Source organism: Oxyura jamaicensis, chromosome 1 (assembly GCF_011077185.1).
Source record: "Oxyura jamaicensis isolate SHBP4307 breed ruddy duck chromosome 1, BPBGC_Ojam_1.0, whole genome shotgun sequence".
In the NCBI taxonomy this organism is placed as follows: domain Eukaryota; kingdom Metazoa; phylum Chordata; class Aves; order Anseriformes; family Anatidae; genus Oxyura; species Oxyura jamaicensis.
In genome coordinates, this window is record NC_048893.1 from 115,331,851 (window position 1) to 115,352,748 (window position 20,898).

General features: G+C 36.8%; 1 protein-coding gene across 10 annotated transcripts in view; it reads left to right on the plus strand.

Moving 5' to 3' along the window:
- The window catches only part of CASK (calcium/calmodulin dependent serine protein kinase), a 214,611-nt gene that overhangs the window by 36,020 nt on the left and 157,693 nt on the right, over positions 1-20,898 (plus strand). The window lies entirely within an intron of this gene.

Consider the following 20,898-nt stretch of genomic DNA (forward strand, 5'->3'; position numbering starts at 1 on the left):
GTAAATGAGCTGCATACTTGCCTAGCATGGAAAGCTGTCTGCTTGTACAAATTCGTTAAAAGTTATATATATATAACTTTTATATTATATATATATTTGGTACTCTTTGGTTTTGACCCAATATGTTACCTAACTTACATTTAAATTATTGTAAGGCACGTATTAAAATATTTACACTTTTGCAGGGGTTGTTTCTAGATCTACGTAACATTTTGTATTGTGTTCACTTGTTCGTTATGTGATGCAGTGAGGGCAGGAACTATGCTTTCAAATAAAATGAAAGCATTTGTTATCTGTATTTAGGTGTGAAGTAGTAGCCTGAACTGCAACATATAAAAATTGTTAAATAATTCAACACAGTGTATTTTTAGACTTGTTAAATATCATAGTACCAAATCATGCATAAACGTTATATTATCAGCTTTGCTAATAATATATCCAGAAATAACCTTTTTTGTTGTAATTTCTGGATAGCTAATTGGCTAAAAATGCCATGGCCGTAAATTGTTTTATTAATATTTAAGCTATGTTTACTAAAATCCTGAGTAGTACTTGCAAAAGCTGCATGTCAGTGGTAGAAGAGAGTTACAGAGGCAAAGAGATTATAAAAGCTGCAGATACATGCAGAACCTTGAATTTACATTTCAAAATCTCTTTTTAAAACAATCTCTTATGTATGAAACAATCTCTTATGTATGAAAATACACTGCTCATGGGTAAGCCAGTGCAGTACTCGTGTCTTAAAGCACCAGAAGCCATACAGAATTGACCAACATCCTCCAGAGAGGGTCTGGATGTCCTGCAGGTGTTAATCTTGTTTGAACTTGGTGAGAATTGTTTGAACAGTGGAGATTTGCAGCTTCGTAGGTTTGTTGTGTGGTTGTTTTTTTTTAACTGTGTTGCTTACAGAGCTATTAACAACGTGCACTGATCGGAAACAGTTGGTGAAAAAGAAATTGCATGCTAGAAAATTTGGCTCCTGTGGCCTGCTTGTTCCTGCCTTGAGGAGAAAGCCTTGTCCTTTTTACAGTAGCTGTATGAGAATGGATTGAAGGACCGTCAAACCTGACATATCGGCATAGATTGACTGTGCCCAGCATTTGATTTTAGATAGCCTATTCTGTGTTTGGAAGGAGAACAGTTGTTTAGAGGCTTCTGACAGCTAGTAGTAGATTCCTGCTCCTGCAGTCTGTCCAATGTATAACCTTCTGTCTGGTTGCTGGGAAAGCAGTCAATCTTGGAAGACTTCTGTTCAGATATATTATAATTTTTTTGTGCCTTGTACTGAATTATGAAGACTGTTGAACTTTGTCATTCAGTCACAGTTTCAGTGCTTAATGACATTGGTACAGTCTCTGTTGATCTTAAGATACAAAGGAAGATGCCATGTGTAACGCAAGCAGTCAGCTGAAAATTTGAAAATAATGCATTTCCAGGAACTGTAGTTGATTACCTGTGACTAATGGGTTTCTCTTGTTTTCCACTTCCTTGAGTGTTTAGCTTTTATGGAGAACTTCTTAATGATATTACAAATAAGTCAAATATATGGGAAAAACAATATACTGAAACTGTAGCTCTTGCTAATAGGAAGTGCCTCCATTGATAAGGTAAAGTTACTCAATTACTGAAGGAGTTTTATCTAAAGCATTCTAGAGCATATGGTAATTTTGAGTGCTGTAAGGTTAAATAACAGAAGAACTGACGCAGTTCCATCAAACTTCAGGACCATACAGAGGAGAAGAATTTTAAGAGCTTGCTATGAAGTTCTCCTATATAATAGGAAAATAATAATATATTAATTATTTTATGTAATATTAAGAAGGTCTGAGCAGATTGTAATCTGTTGCTTTTGTTGACAGCTCTGTTTGTTTTCTTAACTTTCAACATAACATTTGCAAAATGTAAAAGACTGGAAAGCTCTGAGAAAAGGAGCATCATCCACTTACATTTTATTTTCATCAGAAAATTTGTGACATCCATATTTCTCTTCCTTGTGTGCGAAAGGCACAGGAGCTAGCTTTTTCTCTGTTGGTGAATATCACAAGGCTACTTAAATTCCGAATAAGAACTTCCATAAACTGCTGTTTTCGCACCCCAGAGTTGTCTTATTGGTCTCAGTAGAGCAATTGGGAACTTAATTTAGGCATATTGTGATGGGGTTTTAGAATGTTCGTTTTTTTAGAGAACTGTATTAAAAAGGGGGATATTCTGCTATATAATGTTGGTAGATAGCAAGTTTCTATACACTCTGCATTTCACTCCCACCCCTTCAGAAGAATCAAAAGGTAAAGGAGCAGCGTCCACTGCAGATTTATTCTGTTCCTGGTACCAAGGGTTTACCTGGGGAGAGGGAATATGATAGATACCAAGGTATTATTGTGCTACCATGTGCTGTTGTGAATAGGGAGGCGTATCAACGTAAAAACATGGCTGGTTTTCAGAACCTTTAACATGCCTTTGCTGTAAGAGTTTCAGAAATGAGACTTTTGTGGTACTCAGGTAATTATTATTTTTTAAATCTTGCATATGGACTTAAATAACTATCAGGTGTTGTAATGGTCTATATTCTTAATGTATTCTGCTCTTTCCTTTCCACTCTCCGTAGAGGTTGTTTGTTTGTTTTTAACTTAAATTCCATTCCTGGCATTTTGAGATAAAGATCTAATGCACAACATAAAGTATTGATTAAAATATTGTGTAGGATTGTCTGTGGTAAGATCGTGATCTGAAGCTAAACCTTTTTCGATAGATCTGTAAGATAGATAGGGAAACAGAGGAGATAGGACTTTACATTCTAACCAAAAATCCAAATCCACTCTTGACTAAACACAATAGTCTTTTTTATAATTCATGAATATAGACTTTGCCAAACAAGAATGGGCTCATTGTGTTCCTTTTTAGCTCATAATTTGTAGATATGGAGTTTTCCATGTGCTAAAGACAGTTATTCTTGAAAATTGCACAGCGGTAATTGCCAGGGGGCATGGTAAATTTCAGTAACACATAGAGTTTGCAGTTTTATTGGGATTTTTTTTTAACTTTTGTGAAGAAACGAGAAAATTTATGTACTTGCTCTGTTTTTACTAATCCATAGATTTTAGCTAATGGGTGAAAAGAGTAAAGAAAGTAGAAAAGCTAATGAAAGAGGTTTTATCATGTGACGGGCTGACAGGAGTTATCAAAGTCATTTTTTTTTCCTGGTCTTTGAAGCTAAATTTTGAGGCACTTCATAGTCAACAGCAATTTTGTGTCTTTTAGCAAACTTAAGATCTGTGACTGATTAATTTTGTTCAGGTATGACTTTTACAGGATGGATTTAAATGTTGTGTGATCAGCAATTTCATTGTGGATGTATATTGAAAGCAGCTCTGAGAAGGACCTGGGGGTGCTGGTTGATAGGAAGCTCAACATGAGCTGGCAATGTGCACTTGTAGCTCAGAAAGCCAACTGTATCTTGGGCTGCATCGAAAGAAGGGTGGCCAGCAGGGTGAGGGAGGGGATTCTGCCCCTCTGCTCTCGTGGGACCCCACCTGGAGTGCTGTGTTCAGCTCTGGGGCCCCCATCATAGGAAGGACATGGGCCTGAATGAGTCATGAGAGGAGAGTCATGAGTGTTAGAGCACCTATCCTATGAAGACAGGCTCGGAGAGTTGGGGTTGTTCAGCCTGGAGAAGAGGCACAAAGGAAACGTTTTAGTGGCTTTCCAATCCCTCCAGGGGCTTACAGGAAAGCTGGGCAGGGACTCTTTGTCAAGGAGTGCAGTGACAGGACACAGAATAATGGCTTTAAACTAAGAGAGGATAGGTTTTGACTAGATACAAGGAGGAAATTTTTACTCGGAGGGTGGTGAAGCACTGGCACACGCTGCCCAGAGAAGCTGTGGATGCCCACAGCTGGAGGTGTTTGAGACCAGCTTGGATGGGGCTTTGGGCAGCCTGGTCTGGTGGGAGGTGCCCCTGCCCATGGGAGGGGGTTAGATTCAGATGGTCATTATGGTCCCTTCCAACCAAAGCAATTCTATGATTCCATGTATGCTTCTGATCATTATCAAATTTATTATCAGCATATAAATTATTAGGGTTTTCTCTTACTATCAACGCACTACACAAAATGTTTTTGTTCTGGTATGCTACAATTAATTAAAATATGTAACTTTAATATAACAAAACTATAACCACAGACATTTGTATTTTATGAAAGAGTGGATGTAACTGAAAACTTAAAATCTATACGGATGCTTTTATCAGGCTTTTTCTTCAGATTGAAATAACTTTATCTGGTAACATGTTGTTGTTACCATGAATTAATTTGCATGGTTGCGCTATGCAGGATAAGAACTCCAGTAGAATTAACTATAGAAGGATGATCTGATAACTGTTTAATGTAGGTTCAGTAACAAACTTTCAGATACACTTAGTTTTCAGAGAAGAAAGTCTTCACAGAAGATTTGACTTGAAAGTATTAGAATATCTTTGGCATACAGCAATTTTACGCCTGTGTGTCTGAGTGTGTATACATAGGCAGATATGTAAAATTGATGATGTACTTACTCAGCTACCTCAACTGAAACTCCATGGAAGGGCTAGATCCAGCTTGGATATCTCCTTGAAACTGCTGTTATTTTAAGCATTTCAATTCCTGTGTTAGTTTTGCTAGGGAGTTGGAAATGGGAATTCCCTGTGGTACACAGAAATTGCTGCTCTAAATATGTTCTCACACGTTGTTCATTTTAGTATAAAACTTAGTTTAGTGCTATCAGTTTAATAACATTTCCATCTGCAGGGATGTTTCTGAGCTTCTAATGAAGCCATAATTTGTTACAGAAATGTTCTGGGTATGGCAGAGACACTAATGTAAGTTGGAAACTAGTGTGTTCAGCTGAGATATGAACAAAACTCTCATTCTGATAGTTATCTGAACAAATAATCTTTGTATCTTGATGATGAAACAGAAAACAACCTGGTTAAAGTTCCCTTCTAATTCTGACATTGTAAGATGTAAAAGATAATTTCTGACATAATTTTTTCTTTCTATTGCTCTGAATTTGCCATTACTCTTTTATTTTTATACTTAGGCAGGTATACTAGTAAGCTACAATAAGTTTCTCTCCTGCTGTCATTTCTGTGCTAGGGCTGTTACCTTACTCCTTCCTCTCAGGAGCCTCAGTTGCATCTTACAGTTGCTGCAGTGAAATCTCTCCCTGACCTTTGTGAGCCCTTTCTTGTTTGTAAGCATGGGATGTCAACAGCCCATTTCCTCTCGTTGGTTCCTTGATCACCAGTGTCAGGGAATTACCATCAGTGTACTCAGAAACCTGGAGTGCTGCACCCTGCTGGTTTGTCCCTCCAGCAAATACAGGGGTATTTAAAGGACACAATGAGGACCGGGGTCTGCAAACATGGGGCTCCTTCCAGTTTTCTAAGTAAGCCTCATCTACTTTTGCCTGACCAGACAGGCTGTAGCAGGCCCCCACCACAACGTTGCCCGTGTTGTTTGCACACTAATCCTGACCTATAATCTCTCACCTGGCTCCCCGTCAGTCCCAAGGCATACGTAGAAGTCAGATCCCCCTTCCTAATGAGCTTGTATCCATCCTTTGCAGCACTCTAATGGTGTGCGCCAGCCCACCACATCTTGTGAACCAAATGAGATAGTATCCCTACAAGTGTAGCAGACCTCTGACTCTTCATGTTTGTTTCCCTGTAGTGTCAGTTATCGTACAGGCACCTAAGAGAGACAGCCGGTTGTGGTGATTACCCAGGAAAGGTATGAGCACTGTCCCTGTGCTGTCCTGTGAGTGCTGCTTCTTTATGAAGCTTGAAATTGGTCTGTTTTAGCCTTCACAGTCATTACAAAGTTTCTCCTATCCATATCATCCTGCTCACCGGGCTTGCCAAATTGGTCCTTTGTTGGCTATTGACTGGTCCTTGTTTCCCTCCTCCAACATTCCTAGCTGGCTTTTGTCCTACCTGGGTACACCCTGCCTCTTGCAGTCCTTGATCCTCAAAGAGGATCCCATGCTCCTAAAAGCCCAATAAAACCCTGTTGCCGACTTGAGCTGCACAACTGGTTGCCTAGTTAGTATGACTTAAAACTCCTACATGGGTGTTTGAAGGCAATAAATACAAACATAAGCTTTCATTAAAGCTTTAGAGTTTGTTTTTGGTTGTTTTATGATTTTCATTTGTATATGTTTCACCCAAATTATTGGGTGTCAGGTATTTTTATATTTTTACATCTTTACAAGTAGGGCTGTGCAGTTATTTGAAACCCCTGCCAAAAGGAAGTTGCTTTCTGTGGTTAAACATACTTTGTGTATTCTCTGTGAAACCTAGAAAGTATTTTTCTTTTTTTCTCTCTCTTTAAACAATTTTGACTAGAAAAGCATAATGAAGAAGAAATAGTATGGTAGTTTGGTTTCCTCTTCCCACCCTCCCTGCCAGCTCTTTTCTCCTTACTCCCTTTTTCTAAATGTTGCCTTTCTTAGCAGTTAACTTCTGGCTCTGGTTTGGATAGTTCTAATTTGTCTAAAAATATGGGTGGGCTTAAATTGTAGTGAAATATCTAATATAAAGCAGGAAAGGTGCAATGGTAGGATTCCATAGCATGTGTTCATACATGCTCAGTCCAGAAGTAATGGGCAATTTGAAATTTTGTTCAAATGTGTAACCTTGCTGTTGGAATACTTAAGATTTTTGATAACTCTGAGAATGTGCTTGTTCAAAAATAGCTATATTACATAGATAAATTCAATTTTTCTTGCTTGTTCAACAGACAGGGAAGTTGGTGGGGATATATGCTTCATCCTCCAGAAGTGTATTGCCTAGAAAAAAGCTGGAAGCTGCATTAATTTCTACTTCTGGGTCGTTTCTGGTGACAGCAGGACCTTGTGGCAGCCAAGCAAGCTAAACATGGGAATCCTTCAAAGAGGCAGCAGCAAATAGCAAGTTGCTTACTGAACAGTCTCCTAATTCTTTCTTTAGGGTTTCTACTAGTGTCAGTGGATTTATTTTTATTTATTTTTTAAGACCATTAGCACACAAGTGGTCCGGTATTTTGAGACAGCAACTGAGGGAATGACTTTTATGCTGTGTTCCAAAGCAGAGACCACTGCAGTTATGACTGCAGTTGAAATCAATTCTACTTCAATCTGAAAGAACATTTAGACTTTTTGCTTGGTGGTGTGATGGTTTGTAATGGAACAAACCGAGATCTGCTCGTGGACACAAGGTGTTGCTCATCTGCCCTGTTTCACTATTCAGTCCTTGAATAAAATAAGTGAAGCTGTTGAAGTGCCAGACTCTGTTCCTGGCCTGGACAATGAATTCAATTTCTTATTCTTGTCAGTCTTGTCAACCCAAATGTCAAATAATCACTTGCAGGAGTGTGGATTTTTTTAGTGCATGCATCTTAAATGAGTTGGAGTCAGTACTCTGATCCATACTGATTTCACAGTTCCAGGAATAGGTTGTTTTCTTTTTTGTTTGTTTGTTTGGTTTGGTTTGTTGGTTTTGTTTTGTTTTGTTTTTAAAGACAGTACTAAAGACCTTGTCCTCTCACCAAATAGAGGACAAGTTAGCATCCCTGTACCATCCCACACCAGTACTGGCACAAGTATTAGTACAGCTGTGTCTCTGAGCTGGCTGAGAAATGGATCCGGGCAATGTTTCCTCTTTTGTAATAAAAAGGGAAGAAAATTAAATGTGTTTAGTAAGCAATGGCTTTACATTTAGTTTTCTCTGGAAGGTTGTGAACACTTCTATTAAATGTTTAGTAGTTAGAAAAATAATGTTGTGGCTTTTTTCAGTAACGAAATTGCGAGATGATCATACGTTACATTATGTTGTGTGGATTAATAATTGTCTTGTAGGTGATTATAGTTAATTGTGTTGTAGTTAATGAGATATTTTGTATGGTATAGTCTTTTTAATGACAGGATCATGCTGAGGAGTGACCTTTAAATTAGCACATGAAGAACTGAGTTTAAAATTCACAAATAATTGTTTTCAGGAAGCTGGTCTCTCGTGTTTAAGTGTTCAGCTTTTTTTTTTTTTTTTTACATATACAGACAACAGTAGTTAATTTTCCTGCTAGTGTAACAGTATGCCTTCCAAATATCTAGTAAGGTGAAGAGCCCTATTTAGTTTTAAAGGTTTTTAAAGTTTTGGCTTTGTCCAAGACATCTTTGTTTTTTGAAATTAGTGAAAGTTAACTTCTCTAAACAAACTACTAAAAAGCCATTTGTTCAAATTTTAGAGAAAGGCTGAACTAATGCAAGTGGAATAGTTTAACGTATTTTAATAGATATATCTAGGCTGTTTAAATGCAATCTATTAAAAAGAAAAGCTGACTGTGAACAGTAGCTTACATGCATTAAATACATAGAAATACTTTTATCAAGAACTACTGTTAGAAACCTAACATCCAGATGGTGGAGAGAAACTACGTCTTTTCTGTGTCAGATTTTTCATTCCAGTATGTTGCTGAAAGCTTCAGATTTCAAGAGGTAAGAATTCATTCCTTTGTCCCCTGGAGAGAGAATTCAGCAGCCTTCTATAAATAACATAACCAGGAAGTTTTTTCCCAATATTCAGCTGAATGTTCTTAATAAATCCCATTAATCCTTCCATAATTTAAAATGTTATGTATCACTCTAAAGGCTGGTGATTTGAGTCATAAATTAAATTTCTGACATACTGGAAGTCTTCCAACATGTTTAAAAGAAAACCTCAAATATTTATGTTTTCCTTCACTTCATATATGATCTTGGTGACAACTTAGGGCATTTAAAACTAATCTGCATACTTCTGAGACGTACAAGAGAGACTTTCTTTTCAGGGTACTTTTCATTATTCTAACACATGAAGGTGTTTGGCAATTCAGAGGCCAAACTCAAGAAGGAAATACAGGAATTTTTCTTTCTGGATCAAGATTCTTAGGATAATTTAACTTCACTGATCAGTGCCACACCAGAGAACTTTCCCATTCGGAAGACCAATTCCCATTGGTCTCTCTCACAAACCTCAGTAACTTCTGCTTATTAGTTTCAGAGGGTCTTGCAAATTTCTATGCATGCAGAAATAGCTTTAAGGCTATCATTTTTAAGTGACAGCTAAACTGAACTGTTTGTTTGCTTTTGTTGTTGTTGTTGTTGTTTGTTGTTTTTTTATGTAAAATTCAAATATTGAGCTATAAAAATTAATTTTGAACTTACGAGAAATTCTGTTTAGATTCAGGTATTGCTTCTGTGGGTGATACTGATTTTGATCATCTGCGTATGCTTTAAAAACATTGTTTTGTTTGACTCTTCCCTTTGAGATCTTCAAGCATTAATCTTTTGAAGTTGTTTTGGTTTTGTCATACAGTGGCTCATCCCTAATGATGGAACGCTAATATCAAATCTAAGAACCCAATTACAAGTCCAAGAAAATCCTCCAAACCCCTTTTGAGTTACAAACTTCGTCAAATCCTAGCAACAACCACTCCTCTCCTGTTGTCAAAGTACAACAGCAATGCTATTGAAAAGTCTTCCTCAAATTCATACACAGAGAATTTTTCAAGTCTTGAGACTTAACTGTAGTGTAATGGTAGTAAATGGGATGGGAGTTTTATGGTGAAGAGAGAGGCACTCAAGTAATTTCTGTACCTTTTCCATACATTGCCATATAAAGGTGATATGCCTTTAAAGCCACGTGTTGTCGCATACACATAACAGCAGAATGTAAAGGTTACTTCCATCAAAAGCATTACGTTTTTCTATTACTTATGTAGTGGCCAATGCAAGTTAGTTGTACCTTCCTCTGTTGTTACAAATGTATGGGAATCTTCTGATTTATTGATTGATTGATTTTTAAAAACAGGAGTATTTTTGAGGCAACTAGATTAGCAGTGTTGTATTCCAAGCAATGAGAAAACCTCTTCCATCGGTCAGATCTGCTAGTGCTTCTCGCTTGCTTTCCTTTTTCATAGTTCAGGTTGCTGGTTTCTTCAAAACAGACAAAATGTTGATAATGTGCTAAATGTCAATTATTCCATAAAGGACGAAAGAAGAAATGAAAACAGGGCATTCAAAGAGGAAATAGTGAAAGAAGTGAAGGTTTCTCATTAGTCAGATTTGGATTAGTTGTCTGCCAGGTTATTTTAAAAGAAAAAATACTAAATTGAAGTGTACTAATTAAACTGGGCTTTTTTTTAAATGCAACATTTGGGGATAGTGGATGAGGATCTGAGCATCATTCAGAAAAAGAAAAAAAAAAAAAAACAAGGACTCATAGTGGAAATGACGAACTTCTAAATTCGGGATGCACCATTTCCACTTAAGAATGGGAAAATCAGTAACAAGCCTTTTGGGTAAGCTCGGGCTGATTGGCTGGAAACAACAGAAGAGAAGAAACCAGCTATCTGCTGGATTCTGAATCCAGCATCCAAGTGGCCATCTGAAGCGGGTGTGGAGAAGGCAAGTGTGGGATATACCAGGCACAATATTTGCAGAGAAGAAAGCGTTATAAGCATTGTGCAAGCTTTTGCAAAGACTTCATCTGGAGTATTACTCACAGTTCTGGTTGCTTCTGTTAAGTAAAATTAACACTGGAAGTGATGCAGGGAAGAGATTCCGAAACAAGACCCATTATTAAAAGGTGCATCTTGTGAGGCTTGGCAAACTCAGTGAGTGTAAGAGAGAGAAGGGGAGTAGTATGTAAGCTTAGTTTTGTTACAAAAACTAATGTACCTATAGTGGCCATTAAGAATTAAAACACAGAAACCTAAAATAGAATGACAGTGCAGGAGAGAGGGAAGTGCAAGAGTTTTCCCTTTTGGGAGCAGTTGATGCATGTAAGCTCACCTGAGGGCATAATTTCATGAAGGAATTTTTGGCAGCATGGGTTGCCGATATAGTCTCATTCTTTCTGAATTTGCTCTGTGCTATGTTTTCTCAAAAACACTTGTACTGCGAGAAAAACTATGTACAGTGGAGCCAACTATGTGTACCAAAGACTATGGGAGCCAAAGACTTTCTCATTTACATGAGTTCCTTTGGTTCGTTGCATGATTGCGCGTATACTGTATTGGTGCAGGAATGGGGGCTGGGGGCTGGAGGCATGTGTGAAGAACCATTGTGGTCTGAGATTGCATTCACTTTTTGTGGTAGCACTGCTGCCATTTGTTCCTGGTTTTGGCTTTGTCTTGCTTGCCCCAGCTCTTCATGTAACCATGACTGAAGCCACTTCAAGGAATTGCTGTGGATGAAAAGTAACACCGGGGGAAAAAAAAAAAAAAAAAAAAAAAAAAAAAAAGTGGTTTGTGAGGATATTTGAGTGGTTTTTGTTTTGTCTTTGATCTGGTTCAGTGTAATCATACTAAGGCTGTTTCAGGACAACACAACAGCTAGAAGGGTTGCTGGCTGAACCAGTGCTGCTGCTAAAGGAGTGCTGGTAAAGCCATGGCCCAAGATGGAACGAGGCCTGGTACCACAGATGAGATAAAAAGGTGAATCTCTGGATGGGGAAGCAGAAAAGTAATGACCATTGCCCCTATCTGATGAGACTGAAGATACTCAACAACCTTTGTCAGTTCTTTAGGAGCCAAATCTCTAATATTTTAATACTCTCTCTTTTGTTAAGGTGATTGAAGTGTTCCTTTTAACACACAAGTTCTTTCTTGCCGTTTTTCTTCTCACCGTTCAATTATTTCATGTCTAATTCAGTTTTTTAAGTGTTTTCCCAGGTTTCCTTCACTGCCTCCTGATCTAGTGCACTAGGTATTTCTTCACAGAAAAAAGATTTGCTTGGATATTAAAGGCATCTGTTAGGAGAACAGCGTCAGGGGGGTTTGGAGCACTTGTGACTTGATGCTCTTGATTTATCTGCCGGTGTTTTGCATACTTCTGTGAATGGTTACAGAATCTTACAGCACAAAAAGAAAAGTTTGGGAATTTTGGCTGCGTACTTGTATTGCAGTCAGTATTTCCAGAGGGAACTCACCAGTGAACAAAGCTCTCTTTATTCACCCACCACCCCCCCAACCCCATTCAAGAAATAGATTTTGTGCTTTTGTACCAGTCTCCACCTGCCCTAAATCACTTCTTGTGTATGATGTAGATTCTCACTTGCCTTGAGGTAAACCGGAGAGAGCAATGAGAATAATATTTCTTGAGTTCTTTACCAGTGCAGGGACAAGATACTTAATCTCAGTTCAACAAACCAAAAGAAAATTAAAAAAAAAAAAAAAAAAAAGGCACCATTTTCTGAGGCTCTTATAACTGCTTTTATCTCAATTAAGAGAATATTTCATTTTTGGCTTGTGTGTGCTTAGTACATGCATGCCTTAGAAATAATTTGGGACTTGTTCTTTCATCTAAGCCGTCCATGGGACACATAATCAGTCACTTTATTGAAGACTGAGGCTGCCAGCATAGCTTTTTAAACAATATACTTATTGAGAAAAGTGCAAGTAGTGTGCAGTTACTAATCTTGCAGGAAAAACAAATTACTAGTGAATCTCTGGAAACAGATTATCGAGGAAGAAATCTAAAAGCAGAAACCCTAAAGATCCTGAACTCATTCAGAAGGCTATTTAGGAGTTGCTTGAATTTGAGGCCTTGACCTTTTGCTTGCTAATGACCTTTAATGAGTTGACAAATTAGGGTATAAAGAAAGATCTGATGACAAGCCCTTGCAGGGGCTGTTCTGTGTCAGTAACTATTGCTTCTGTTTAAAACAGTCATACTTCAGTATCATTCAAATGTGAACTTGAAATTATTTACTGTAATCTTGCTCTAAAACCTCTTCCATCTTCTTTATCTACCACGTGGCTTGTCCTGTGGGAGCATGCCCTTCTCAAGCTTCCCAGCAGCTAATGTCTGATCTTGTTCCAAAAAGCTTATAGGCCTTAACAGAGTACACCTACTATTACTATTTCTGCTACAGCTGCAGCTTTTAGAGCAACTATTTTAAGACCATGAAACTGATTACTACAATAATCACTGAAAATACAATTTTGCTTGTATGTATGCTGAGTTGAATAATTATTTGTAAATTGTTGTTTTCAGGGGGTGAGGAAGGGGAGTTTAAAATAAAATAAAATTAAAAGAGAATTAACATTGTAGTATGGTTTTTGATAGCAACAAGTAGATGTTAAGACAAAGCTTATTGATCATGTTCCTCCATCCTAAATTGTTCTATGATTCTGTATGTACAACGAGGTAAAATTTACCAAGATAATTGTGCATTAAGTATGACTGCTGAAAATAAAGTGTACTGTAGTCTATGTGAGCATAAAAATATATTCTGAATTGCTTGCTCATGAAGAATGTTATTTATGTCTGGTGCTGCAATTTTTACTTCCTGGTGGTAGAAAATAGAATCTACCAAGCATCTTACCTCTGTATTTATGAACTATATATACATTAAAGACATTGTTACATGTCAGCATTTTTATTGCATGGTATGTATACCTGAGAGATTTTACAGATAGACAGAGATATGCCTCATATATTAAAAAGTGGAATAATAGATAAATTAATTGCACTTTTTTTTTTTTTTTTTCCTGATAAGAAATAAAATTTAGGCCACAAACATTGTTTCTGTTGATATAGGTCACAGATCTGTTAAGGGTAGTTTATCCCCCTTGCAGGTTGGCTATAGAAAAAAAGACATGATAGTGAAACAGATCTCTTTCTGCTGGCATGTTGCTTTTATAGTAACAAAAACATGTAACTAAGCTTCTGAATTATACAAGGGAATCTTAAAATTGTAAGTAAATATTTTTTCAGTATGTTGCATAAATTCTAAGCATGCCCTAACGTTTTCTTGAGGAGTGTTTCACTTGCACAAGCACTGTAGGAGGTACTCTTTCTATAGTTTCCTATGGAAGGAAAGAATCAGTTAAGAAAAGGGGAGAGAGAAAAAGGCTGCAGGCTGCTACTGTCTGCTTTTTTTTTTTTTTTCTCCTTCCTGTAGGGTAGCTCTGCCAACTTTTTGGGTCTGAACGTAACTGTGTGGTGGTGTTTCTATTTTCAGTTTTTATTTCTTCCTTTTCTGTGTCAGATAAGCCTTCAAAGAGGGCTGAGAAAGTGGGAAGTGGATTCTAATGACTCACTGATGAGGGAAACACTGCTGGAAGGGTAGTAGGTCATCAGGGGGACCATGACTGGGTTTCTGGTCTCTGCTAGCAGCCAGTGTTTCTGCCTGGAGTTGCACTGAACTCTGTAGTGGAAAGACAGAGTTAGAAGTTAGCTCCGGATGCCTAACTAGCTCCTACAGTGCACTGCAATGATGTGAGCGTGCATCCTGTAGTGTGTTCCCCCACCCCAGCTGAGGTATTTCTGCATCGTATAGCAGTACTCTCAGTTACTGAAGTTTTCTTGACAATTGTTTTCATTGAAGTTATTATTCCTTCTGAGCAATAGCTTGCTTAAGCTTTTAAAAAAGTTTGAATATTTTTAAACTTTAATAATTTCTTATACATCTTGGTCTATCATTTAGGTAATATTCTTGAAAATTTTTAATGCTGTAATTTTAAAAATGCCTACCATTTCTGAATGTTTTATTGACTTTAGTTTTACTGTTTTTAAAAACCTGTTTCCAACCCTACTGCCTTCCTCAGTAGCCTTTCTCCAATTATTTTATGATTTAGAGAATCATTAGAAAAGAGCTCTACATCATACTCAAATATTAAGTAAGCACCATGATTCAGTACTTTTGAAGGAGTTTAAAGGATGTCTCACTAAAACGAACATGAGGAACTTGTGGGTTGTTTTTTTGTGTGTTTTTTTGTTTGTTTGTTTTTCATTTGCTTCTGCATACTTTAGAACCACAGGTTTGGTTCTCTCTGCGTTATTTATTCTTTATAATTCTGTTGGATTAATATTGGAGAGTATCTTTTACAAGCTGTGTTCACACTGAGCCGAGATTCAGTGAACTGCTGTATTATGCTTTGTTCTTGTGTATGTCTTATTATAAAGCTGAATTAAATACAGACTTGTTGTGCGAGGACAGGCTGAGAGAACTGTGCCTGTTTAGCTTGGAAAAGAGACGACTGAGGGGAGACCTCATCGGTGTATACAAATATCTGAGGGGAAGGAGTCAAAAGAGGGGAGCCAGTCTCTTTCCAGTTGTGCCCAGCAAGAGGACAAGAGGCAACGGGCACAAGCTGAAGCACAGGTTCCAGCTCAATATGTGAGGGCACTTCTTTACTGTGAGGGTGACAGAGCACTGGGACAGGTTGCCCAGAGAGGCTGTGGAGTCTCCTTCTCTGGAGTTAATCAAAACCCGCCTGGATGCCATCCTGTGCAACGTGCTCTAGGTGATCCTGCTTGGCAGGGGGGTTGGACTGGATGATCTCCAGTCTCTCTTCCAACCCTGTCCGTTCAGTGATTCTAGAATTGTTTTTCTAAGATACGACCTGATCAAGCATACCTGTGGTAGAAGTGTTGCCACTTAGGAATTCAGTTTTGTGACTTGTACTGGGACATGTAATTTTCTAAAGAAGTATCAGATCTTCAATCCAAATGTTCTGTGCCACTGTCACAATAGCGCAGTATTTAAAATTTTCCTTTGAGAATAAAATAAAAAATGTCTCTCCAGTATGGCCAGTGATGGCTTTCTGAAAGTGGCTGCCCTCGAAGCCAGTGTGCTATTTACAGAGATCATCAATCACCCTTTCAAGCTGCAGTTCCATGTGTAAATGAGCTGATACAGTGGCTAATTGCAGGTTTAATTAATCTTGGAAGTACTTAATTTTCAAAAGACATTCACTTTATTCAAAGTGAAAATTAAGGGAAGAGTGTATGTCTTTAAATAGGCACGGATGGATGAAGTGGGGACGAGATTTATGTCTTTAGAATGTGGTTGTCATTTGCTATATTTCCAATAATATTTTTAACTTGGATACCACTGTTTTAAAAATATTGACCACATTACTTCAAAGCAGTGTTGTCCGCTGCTTAGCTAAGCAAGTGCATAGCCTCTAAATAGGAAAAAAAAAAAAAAATGAGAAAATAAAAATTCTGGATATGTATGTCTCTTCTTCCATGACTTTGTCTGTATATGCTTACACTATCTTAAAGCAACAAGCTGACATAGTTCTTTTTCTATTGATTTACACTTAAGAAGTAAAATGTAAAATTTAACATGTTGAATAAAGGACAAATGTACTGCATGGCATGCTTCAGGTTCTTAATAGTTAAGCTTTCTTAAGTAAGAAGGAAAAAGCCTTAGATTCTTAAATGAAAGCTCACTTGTAAAGGGATACTGTATTCACTGGAAGAGATTGTTCGCTCTTGGTTTTACTGAGAAAATATCCAACTTTTTTGTTAAGAAAACTGAATGTGAGAGCCAAAATGCATTTCTTTATGTTACATCCCTGAAAAAAACATGATTCGCTTGGAAGAAATGTTAAGCAATTTGTTGTGATCTGTTATGTAAATAACTTCTACTCTGAGAGTTTGGGGGTTTGAAGCATAGAGGTTCACAGTGTCCTTAAAATATTCATCAGCAGGAACTCCGTTCCAATGAGTTGGCTTAGTTATTTCAGGATATGGGAAGGGTCCAGGCTGTAGTTACTGGCTGCAACTATTTGTGCTTGTTAGGAATGAACAGACTATATCTTAATCCCAACCAGTTCTCATTCTTGCACACCAACATGTATTAGAGGAAAGAGGAAAGGAAGCAGAACAGACAAACCAACAAGATTTCAGTTAAAAAAAAAAAAAAAGAAAGAAAAAAAGTTTGAAAAATGATGGATTATAATCTTTATCCTTGAAGTCCTTATGACATACACCAAATAAAATAATTTTAAGTGAAAGACTTGGTTAAAAAAAAAAAAAAAAAGGCTTTGATGGTCTAAAATTTGTACGACTTCATTCTAGTTCAAATGTTATACTCCTCTGTATACACATTTATGTCCAGTTGATACAAAAATTAACTGTTCTGTTAAGACACCAAAGTTAATCACCAGAAACAGTTTAATTGGGGTTAATATAATATCAGGAGCTGTTCTCCTAACCTGAAATTTAGGAAACATTAAAAAAAATGATTGAGGCACCTTTTCAGCATTCCTATCCCCTTTCTCATGGCCTACATGTAATCAGTAATCTCCTTAATAATGTATTGTGATGCTTTGATTTCCATCCACAGTAAATAGCAAAATTCAGCATGCATCCCAACTTCAGTATAAGAAAATACATTTTGAGTTTTGGTATACATTGCAGGTAGGAATCGAAGTATTGCTGATGTTGAGATCTGTTGCTGCCAATGATGACAAAATGAGTATCAGTGAAAGAAAATCATCTGTCCTTACTACTTCAGTATTTTAATGATTCTCAGACTTAGTAGTGTATTAGTGTAATCTGTTCTGTCCATGCTAACTGCAGTGAAAGGTTCTGAAAGTTGGAAGGGAAGGTGGAAAGATAGTTCTCTTTTGGTCTATGTATCTCAGTAGGTATGTCTGTTAAGGGTAGCAGAGAGAGAAATGAAATATTAAACCCATTACATCGTAATTTTAGACTGTTAAAGTATGAAATCTCTTATTATTCAACTTAAACCAGTTCCTCTGTTTTAATAAACAAACATTCAGATAAGTTGTCTGATCTGTCTGTAACCATTTTGTTGATCTGCATCTTAACTGCTGTTCCTTCCCCTTTTGTATCATCTCTGTGTTTTAGATCCTGTATGATTTGAGCAGCAGTAATAAACTGAGCTATAGAAATTGTCATTTATCTGGGATGTGATATGTTTCCCTGGTGGCAAACAAAACTGATGAATAGCTACTTGTATCATTTGAAGGATCAAATATTTTAGTCCTTTTCCTGACTGGGGGAAACAAGCATCGTTTTTAATGCTAAGCGTGAGTTTGGCCTGAAAGACATTTGTTACTTAGCTTCCAAATAAGATTGGAAACTATTGTGTTAGGAAGCATGGGTTTTTGTTTTCTGGCTGAAATTAAGCAATATCACTGCGGGGTATTGTAATTTTATTTGTAAAATGGCTGTGTTTCATTGAAGCTACAAGGAAGATGTCAAAAAAGTAACTGCAACCATAATTTATTTCTATATTCCTTTCTGTTAATTGGCATGTGGTAGCAAGGGTGTCTGCTTAAATCATAAGGGTACCTCTCGTGAATGTGTTAAATATCCATGAGATAACAAATTATTTAAAATTGGAAACTTTAAGCCTTTGTTGCACTGCTTCTGTCATGGAATATATTCATCTAATCTATAGTCATAACATGTATGCTATTTTGAGGCTGTTTGTGGCTTGAATATGGGAGAGCTAATTTTGGAAAAGTTGGAAATCTGAGGCTTGTAAATACATGAATTTTCGGGTTATGTTTAAAATCTCTTCTGATTTCCATGCGAGACTCTAAATTGGTGTATTTTTAACAGAATGAGTTAATTGTGGGCACCACTGAATTCTAGTCTTCTGAGCATTACAGCAGCTTTGATTTACTTAAGACTCTGGCATTCATCAATATAGGTAGAGAGGGCTCTTTAAAAAGCATAGCTAAGTTTAAATATGGCCATAAAGGTTAAAACTGTCATGAAGTCTCATATACTCTATTACAGAATTGAATAAAACATCCATTTTTTGTCCCAGACTTAAAATGCAGGATGGAAATTGCTCCAGTCAGGGTTTTAAAATGTTAATACATGATGGAAAGAAAAAGTAAGTCATACTTACAAGAGTGGTAGGGGTGACCACAAGCCTGATCCTTCTTGGAGCTGCAGTTCGGATGTTCCTTTTTCATTTCTTCTTTTTCCAGCCATCTCTTTCCTTGGCTGCTAGAAGTATGTGCACATACATACTGAGGTAAATGGGCAAGTTCTCAGCCCAGACTTGAGTAAACCATGAAAACCAGAAGTAGCTTACTCAACAGGAAGAAAAATGTGTATTTATAGGGTTTCGGTAGTTACATCAATGAACAAAAGTCAAGGGTCAGCCTGTAAGTAAGGGCATGGTGCTCTCGTCAGGTTTTTCTGCACTCCAATAACCTATCATTCTGTATCAGATTCTATTAAAAACCTTTATTTAATAACTTCATAAAGGCTTTGTGTGAAAAACCAATGAGAATGAAAAAAAAAAGGATCCATTTAAAATAAATACATGTAATTTCTAGCAAATTATGTCTGAAAAACAAGTATTGCCAATACTATTCCAAAGCTGTAGTTTAGGTTTTTGAAATGTTTTTAAATTACCATAATCTAAAGGTGGTTTTGTGCTATTTTAAACAAATCCTACTTTGACATGCTAAAAGAGTAAGCAGGGACTCGGGATAAGAAGGTGACACTGATCTGTATAAAATGTCGGTTTATTTTTAATAAAAGATTACTTTTTGTAATATGGGGGGAGTGTTTTCAGGTCAATAGCTCTAGTCCTCTGTTGCCAAATGAAGTTAGATGAGCTTTCTGTATTTACAGATAGAATTTGATTTCTGTAAATTTAGATTCTTAATTGAGTATCTTTTAAAAATATTTGTGGTAACTGTTGGTTTTTATATACTGAATAATATTGGGTTGTGGATACAGAGAAGAAGAAAGTAGTCATCAGTTTGGGGGATTTCGTTGTACATTAGGAGTGAGAAAATCGAGAAAAATGGTTTTCTTGCATAGGTAGCTGTGTCTGAGTGCATCAGCATAATTCACAGTTAGATAGTTGTGTTAATAAATATCTTCCTTAATTTTGAATGTTTACATTGTGATTCATGGCCTGGTTTAGCATTCATATTCTGTGTCAAATATCATCTTATTTAAAGAAATATTTGCAAGCATGTTGTCTACAGGGTACAAAAATGGATTTTAACTATGGGAATACAGATTTGGTAAAGAATTGCATTCTTTGAATCATCTGGTATGTAAAGAAATTCCAAGAGCCCAGTTATAAATGTTTGTGAGTACATACCTTCAGTTGGGCATCTGTCCCCTCTCAGGGGAACTTTTATTTTGAGAATTCCATTTCTTTGCAGTCTTACAGCTCAAAAACATATAAACCAACTTCCTATTCATTGGCTGAGTGGAAGGATTTCTCTTGTTATATTTATCTGTTTATTTCACTCAGTGGGTGAATATTCACTCAAGAGACGAACTTCCAAACAAAGGCTCTTTTCCCCCTCAGATTTGTCCTTAAGTGTTTTTGAGAAGACTTTGGAATAAATTTTTTTAGAACTATCAATTCAGTCAGTAAATCAGTAGCAGTAAAAAAAAGTAGTGGAAAGGTCAACCATATTGCAGTCTTGAAACAATCCTGTTTTGTTTTCACAACTAATTAATTTTTCATGTTTGAATGCTTGACACACCATAATTGTCTGATTCTATTTTCTGTTGTTAATAGTGAATGGAAGTTTCCATGTTCTAAGTCAAGGCATCAAGAACTAAATATCTACTGTAAAAGAAGCTCCCATAAATGTGTATTGGTGGTGGTATTTTTAAAGTGGAGCTTCTTAGGGTTACCGTTGTTCTAACTCATGTTTCAGCAAACATAACTTCAGTTTTGAACAATAGCTAGCTTTTTGTTCATTGGATGCAACACTAACATCTGTCTGAACAAATTTTAATAGATCTTCCTTATCTGTAATTTTTATGGGCATTCTTGAAGTGCTTAGGATGAGAGAAAATGATAAGCTTTAAGTGCAGTAATGGAAGTTGTTCATAATCTAGTGATGTCAAATAAGCTTAAAATAAACCTAGTTTGTGTAGAACAAAGAAACCAACCCAAACAGCATGACTTAGCAGTTTTGCTTCTTTTATCATTGTTACTAACGAATATCCTTTCAGTTCTTTCAAATAATGGTAATTTCTGAACTTTAGTTCAGGACTGAAAGCAAGAATATATTTCTCACCTCCATTTTTCTTTCTTTCTTTCTTTCTTTCTTTCTTTCTTTCTTTCTTTCTTTCTTTCTTTCTTTC